Below are 7625 nucleotides of genomic sequence, written 5' to 3'. Positions count from 1 at the left end.
AAAATAATTTTCATAATATCACACTATTAAAGAAAAGATAGCAGGGCCTCCTAAAATGTGTGTGTTTTTGTTTCCTCAATCCTAGCTTTGGATTTGGCTTCACAGAACATATCAGTAAAAGAAAGGTAACTAGGTAAAAATAACTCTGCAAAACATCTCATCTCCCATTGGTGACATACATGGGCCATCATTATAGAAGGCAGAGAGTACAGCTAGGTAGTTAGGCGCTGTACTATGGAATTGTACAGTCTTGGTTTAAATCCTGGCTCTGCCACTTATTAGCTTGTGACCTTGAGCAAGTTACCAAACCTCTTTATGCTTCAGTTTCAACATCTGTAAAATGGGGGTAACAATGAAATAAACATCATAAGCTCTTTTGAGAAATTAAGTGATACTGTAGAGAATTTAATATGAAGTTTGGTAAACAGCTTACTGATTATTTTTCACTCTCATGGGCCACTTTTGTGAATTCCACAAAGAGCCTCCCACTGAGGACTCTGCAGCTCCTCTGAAGGCCATGACATGTCTCCTCAGGTTACCACCTTCTTACAACTCCACCCTCAGTTCATCACAAAAATATTATTTTCATCTTATTTCACCCTCCTTGGCAGTATTCCTTTAAAAAACAATCCCAGTATAGCTCCCTACCTCCTGGAACACATTCTTTCCTAGCCTGGCACACCCATTGGCTTGCTGTCTGGAGGAGGTGATGCTCTCTCCCCTCTTTGGGCTTTGAAATGGAACAGGCAGTACAACCATGGCCCTGTGCTTCTAGTCTTCCCAGGTATGAATTAAATGCTAGCCTTGTTTCCCAAACTGCATGGGATACTTGTTATGTAAAGATCCCTCTTTGAATACAGTCTCATTTGGCTTGATGTGAAGGGCAGGAGTCCCTCTCATCCCCCTTGAGAGGGAGAGGAGAGAAACATTCAGTACACTAACAATTCTCCAAAGAAATCCTCCCTTTAGCCCTCTTTAACCTTAACTCCTTATATAGATGTGAGTTGTGTGATGGGCTAATGCTGTTTCACCATCTCTTAGTGTGTCTTATGTGTGGTCTGGCACCTCAATTAAAGATATTGGGGGAGGGGGAGGGGGCAGTAGTCATTTCTGTTGTTCACCAAATATTTACAGATTTCCTTCTTCTTGGCACATAATAGGATTGCACATTTCTGCCTACCATGAGGTCATATAAGGCCATTCAACTTGCTTTGTCCAGTGAAATGTAAATGAAAGCTTCCAGTCAAAAGTTTAAAGAGCCATTGTTGCAGTAGCCATAAAAGTAAGTATTGAGATGGAGTTTCCATCAACTTGGGTTTTAAAATGACCATGATGGGTGGATGTGTTAGACATGTTATGTGAAAGAGAAATAAACTTTTGTTCAGTCAGACCACCCAGATTTGGGGGTTGTTTGTTTTTATAGAAGAATCTAATCCACCCAGAATAATGCATTTGACACTTTCATAGCCTCTAGCCATCTTTGTGAAATTCCAGAAAACTGAAAGACTAACATTTTATGTTCTGCTTAATTACTATTATCTTATTGTTATTTTTTTATAATTTATTATTGTCACTATTTATTATTATTATAATTATCATCATCGCCTTGGAACTTATGGATTTGTGCTGGGTAACAGAGACTGACTAAAGAGTCAGGGAGACAGAAAATCTGAATTTGTGTCCTGGTTACAACACTAATTTTATGTATCTGAGCTTTCTAAATTTTCTTCACATATAAAACATGTATTTCCCTTTCCTACTTCACTGAGTTTTCTTAAGGATCAGCGAGATTTTGGATAAAATGCTTTGGCAACTCTAAAGTAGAACAAAAGCATAGGTTATAAAACTGTAGCTCACAACCCAAGCTATGAAGCAGAATGATTTGTAGCCCTTTATCAAAGGTATAATGTAAGGTATTGAGAGGAATATACAGAGGGAGCATTGATTCAGGCATTATTTCTACATTTCTTTGCAGTTATTTGTGCAGTGAAATGAATCAATTCCTCACCAGATGGAATAATCTATTGTGGCTCTAAAGTGATCAAAAAGGCTTTTAGGCATGTCTGTTCAGCAGGGAATCAAATCATGTGAGAAATATAAAAGAAGTATAAGGCATGGCTCATGTCATCAGGATTAAAAAAGAAAATGAAACAAAACCTATATTTCAGGCAGCATGAGGACCTTTGCAAATCCTATCCTACAAAAAGCAATGATAAAGCTGGTAATATTATTTTTTAACTTAATTTTATTGAGATTGTTCACATACCATGCAATTATCCAAAGATCCAAAGTTACAATCAATTGCCCACTGTACCATCATACAGCTGTGCATCCATCACCACAATTCTTTTTTTCCCATTTTAGAACATTACTCCAGAAAAGAAATAAAGACAAAAAAGGGAAACTCAAATCTTCCCATACCGCTAACCACCCCCCCACCATTATTGACTCATAGTATTGGTATAGTACATTTGTTACTGTTGATGAAAGAATGTTAAAATACTACTAACTGTAGTATATATTTTTCCTATATGCGTGTCTATTGTTGACTTCTGGTTATAGTGTCATACATTTGTTCTAGAGATTTCCAATATTTGTACAGTTAATCATGGACATTGCCCACCACAAGATTCACTGCTTTATACATTCCCATCTTTTAACCTCCAACTTTCCTTTCAGTTACATACGTGACTCTAAGCTTCCCCTTTCTACCACATTCATGCAACATTCAGCACTGTTGGTTATTCTCACAATGTGCTGCCATCACCTGTGTCCATTTCCAAATACTTAAGTTCAACCTAGTTGAACATTCTGCTCATAATAAGCAACTACTCCCCATTTGTTAGCCTTGTTCTATATCCTGGTAACTTATATTTCATGTCAATGAGTTTACATATTATAGTTAGTTCATATCAGTGAGACCACACATTTGTCCTTTTGTGTCTGACTTATTTCACTCAATATAGTGCCCTCAAGTTTTCTTCAACCCATTTTTAAGACAGTTTTGTTCACACACCATACATTCCATCCTAAGTAAACAATCGATGGTTCCCTGTATAGTCACATATTTATGTATTCACCACCATCACTGCTATCTATATAAGGACATCTCCATTTCTTCCACAAAGAAGGAGGAAGAGTCAAAGAAGGTAGAGAGACAAAAGTAAAAGAAAAAAGAAAGAGAACATCATGACAGCAAGGAAGCAACAAAGGAAAGATAGAATTAAACTAAAGTAGGATAAAGAGTCAGACAACACCACCAATGCCAAGAGTCTGGTACCCCTTCCTTATGTCCCACTCTTATATGCATTTAGCTTAGGTATATTGCCTTTGTTACATTAAAGGAAATGTAATACAGTGTTTCTGTTAACTATAGTCTCTAATTTAGATTGATTGTATTTTTCCCCCAATACCACCCTATTTATAACATCTTGCAGGGTTGGCATTCATTTGTTCTCCCACATGTAAAACCTTATGTGTACATTTTATCACAATTGTTGAGCACTCTAGGTTTCACTGTTATACAGTCCCAGTCTTTATCTTTCCTCTTTCCTTCTGGTGTCCCACATGCTCCTAACCTTCCTCTTTCAACCATACTTATAGCCATTTTTGTTCAGTGTACTTACATTGCTGTGCTATCATCACCCAAAATTGTGTTCCAAACCTTTCACTCCTGTCTGTAGTGCTCCATTTAGTATTTCCCGTAGATCAGGTATCCTGTTCAAAAACTCTGTCATTGTCTGTTTGCCAGAGAATATTTTAAAGTCTCCCTCATATTTGAAAGACAGTTTTGCTGGATATAGGATTCTTGGTTGGCAGTTTTTCTCTTTCAGTATCTTAAATATATCACATCACTTCCTTCCTGTCTCCATGGTTTCTACTGAGGAATCCACACATAGTCTTATCATGCTTCCTTTGTATGTGATGGATTGTTTTTCTCTTGCTGTTTCCAGGATTCTCTCTTTGTCTTTGACACTTGATAATTTGATTAAGTGTCTTGGCATGGGTCTATTCCAATCTATTCTGTTTAGGGTATGCTGTGCTTCTTGGGTCTGTAATTTTATGTCTTTTATAAGAGATGGGAACTTTTCATTGATTATTTCCTTTATTATTGCTTCTGCCCCTTTTCCCTTCTCTTCTCCTTCTGGGGCACCCATGACATGTACATCATGCCTTTCATATTGTCATTCAATTCCCTGAGACATTGCTCATATTTTTCCATTCTTTTTTCTATCTGTTCTTTTGTGTGTAGGACTTTAGTTGTCTTGTTCTCCAGTTTGTGAGTGTTTTCTTCTGCCTCCTGAGATCTGTTGTTGTATGTCTTTATTGTGTCTTTCATCTCCTGTGTTTTGCCTTTCATTTCCATATATTCTGCCAGTTGTTTTTTCAAACTTTTGGTTTCTCCCTTATGTTCACCCATTGTTTTCTTTATATGCTTCATCTCTTTTGCCATATCTTCACTAAACTTGTTGAATTGATTTAGCATTAGTTGTTTCAATTCCTGTATCTCAGTTGAAGTGTAAGTTTGTTCCTTTGACAAGGCCATACCTTCATTTTACTTAGTGTAGGTTTTAGTTTTCTGTTGTCTAAGCATCTGGTTTCCTTGGTTACCCCAGTCAGGTTTTTCCAGACCAGAACGGGCTCAGGTCTCAGAAGGGGGAAATATTCAGTATCAGATTTCCCTGAGGATGTGTCTTAGAAGATTGACACACCCTGTAAGGCCCCTAGCTGATGTGCTTTTTCTAACCTGCCTGGTAGGTGGTGCCTGTCAGCCTGCACTCCTGAATGGTGTAAGGAGGTGTGGCCCCCTTAATTTCTGTTTTGGCTGTTTTCCCCCAGGGTCTGGGGTCTGGTTTTGAGTGGAAGGCTGGTGGTAGAGCTGGGCACCACCTCCTTCTTCTTAAGGGAGATACACCCCCTAGGGAGTTATCATCATCATTTAAATAGGTTCTTTGTCTCTTTGACTCTGCTATCTCCACCCTTGTCTGGGTCAGAGCACTGCGAACTGAAAATGGCTGAGGTTTTATCCACTGAGCCACTCAGGTTGAGAGAGAAAGGAACAGAAAGCCCCCTTTCAGAGCTAGTTCACAGGCCCTCAGTTTCACTCATCAGCCAGAGGTAACACTTGGTCTTCTGGGCTCCCCCTCCCAGGACATATGAGTCTTCTGGTTCTTTAAGGTCAGTCATCACTAAAAGCCTCTGTCTGCTTGTTGGGGATTTGTAACTTGTAATCAGGAGTCCACATTTGTTAATTAAGACCCCAGTTGGAGCTGGAGTGAGTTATATTCACTTTTTCAGAGAGTGCTGCTTTCTACTACAGTGAGGTTTTGCTGTTTGGCCTGCTGCAGGGGGAGGGGGATCCTAGCATATTTCCACAGCTTTTACTTACAGATTTTATGCTGTGATCTCAGGCATTCCTCCCAATCCAGGTTGCTGTACAATGTGTGGACAGTTATGGTTGTCCCCCAGCAGTTATTCCAGATCATTTACTAGTTGTTCCTGGTTGTTTATTAGTTGTTCCAGGGGGACTAACTAACAACTACTCCTCTCTATGCCACCATCTTGCCACCTCTCCCTCTGTAAAATTATTTTTAAAAACCATTTCAGAACTCTTGGAATTAACCAGACACACACAACAAATTGAAAAAAATTTAGTCAAGAAAAACTACCGAACCTCAGTAAGAACAGTGGGATCTTTTAACTTGGGGCTGCTCCCATTCCTTACTGCCCCACCTAAACCTGTTTGTAGTACCTGTGAGGACCAGCAACCTGGCTGCTGGCTGCAAGGGCAGACTTGATTTGGAGCTGTGCTGAAAAGCCCCATGCCTAGGGGCTCTATAGAGAACAATAGTGAACAGTGTCATAAAAAAATCGAAGGCCAATAACAGCTGCCTGAAGTTACAGTATTGGTTGGGCATGCAAGACACCAACCAAACATTTTAAATGGATATCTGGGGAATGAGACAACCATAGAAGGTTTTGAAAAGACTGACATATTCTTGGGGTTCTGGAAACCTATGTGCATGTGCAGGGCTGAGTGCATGGAAAGGAAAGAATAGAGAGGGTCCTAGTTATCTACGCATTCTCAGCTGATGGCTAGGATGCTGTGCAAGCAGAAAAGGCCAAGGCAGACCAATAAACTGCCTGAAATTTGAATGCATTCCCTAATTTACAGATCACCTTAGCAAAGGGTTAAGGGCTTACAAGTTTCAAGTCTTTAAGCACAATATGACCAAACATTGGCTGACCACTAAGCAATGCTGACCCAGGGATGAATCTAGGAATCCAGGCTTAAAAATAAAGAATTAAGAAAAATACCTGACCAGACACTTCAGTGGGTGAATATTTTGTACATTGGAGGGAAGACAGACACTGTAGAATTAATCCAGGCAAGTCACTAAACAAATGAGCAAAATATAAAAACAAAGAAAAAAACCCAGCAACAATAACAGGAAGAACATAATCCAGAATTGCTAAAATATTTTATCTAAAATATATCCAGTTTCAACAAAAAAAAATGAGACATGCAAAGAAACAAGAAAGTGTGGGCCACACATAGAAAAGAAAATCAGAGAATAGAAAGTATCTCTGAGAGGGGCCACATGTTGAATTTAGTAGAGAAACACTTCAAACCAGTCATTACATATATATGTTCAAACGACTCTAAAGGAGACCATGTTTTTAAAAATTAAGGGAAAGTATGACAACAGTGACTCACCAAATAGAGAATATCAATAGGGAGATGGAAATTATTTCTTAAGAAATGGAAATTTTGGAGTGAAAAAGTACAATAACTGAATAAAGAAATTCATCAGAAGGGCACAGCAGAAGTTTTGAGCTAACGAAAGAATCAGTGAACCTGAAGATAGGTATCAGTAGATACATTGTATCAATTGAGATTATGCATTCTGAGGAACACAGAGAGAAAAGAAGAAAAATGAACAGGAAAATTAAATGTGAACAGTCTCAAGATATTAAACCCTGATCAGATATATGGATTCCAAATATTTTCCCCCAATATGTTGGTTTTCTGGTCACTTTCTTGATGTCCTTTAATGTGCAAAAGTTGTAATTTTTGGTGACATCCAATTTATGTATTTTTCTTTTTGTTGCTTGTGTAACATTTGGTGTAACATTTGGTGCAACATCTAAGTATCCACTGCCTAACCTAGGTCCAAGAGACATATGCGATGTTTTCTTCTAAGAGTTTTGTAGTAGTTTTAGTTCTTATGTTTAGGTTTTTGCTCTATTTAGAGTTAATATTTGTATATAGTGTGAGGTAAGATTTCAATTTAATTCTTTGCATATGGACATGCAATTTTCCCAACATCATTTCTTAAAGAAACTATTCTTTCCCCATTGAGTGGACTTGGCACCCTTGAGAAAAATGAATTGGCAATAGATGTGAGGGTATATTTATGAACTCTCAATTCTATTCCATTGGTCTATATGTCTGTCTATGTGACATAACCACATTGCTTTCACTATTATAGCTTTGTAATAAGTTTTTAAATCAGGAAGTGTGCATTCTTCAAATGTTTTTTTTTTTTTTCCAGGGTGGTTTTGGCTATTTGGGGCCCTTTACCCTTTGATACGAACTTGATGATTGACTTTTCTATTCCTAT

This window comes from Choloepus didactylus, chromosome Y (assembly GCF_015220235.1).
Source record: "Choloepus didactylus isolate mChoDid1 chromosome Y, mChoDid1.pri, whole genome shotgun sequence".
In the NCBI taxonomy this organism is placed as follows: Eukaryota; Metazoa; Chordata; class Mammalia; order Pilosa; family Megalonychidae; genus Choloepus; species Choloepus didactylus.
The sequence above is the reverse complement of the archived record's forward strand: the minus strand, read 5'-3'. Positions refer to the sequence as shown.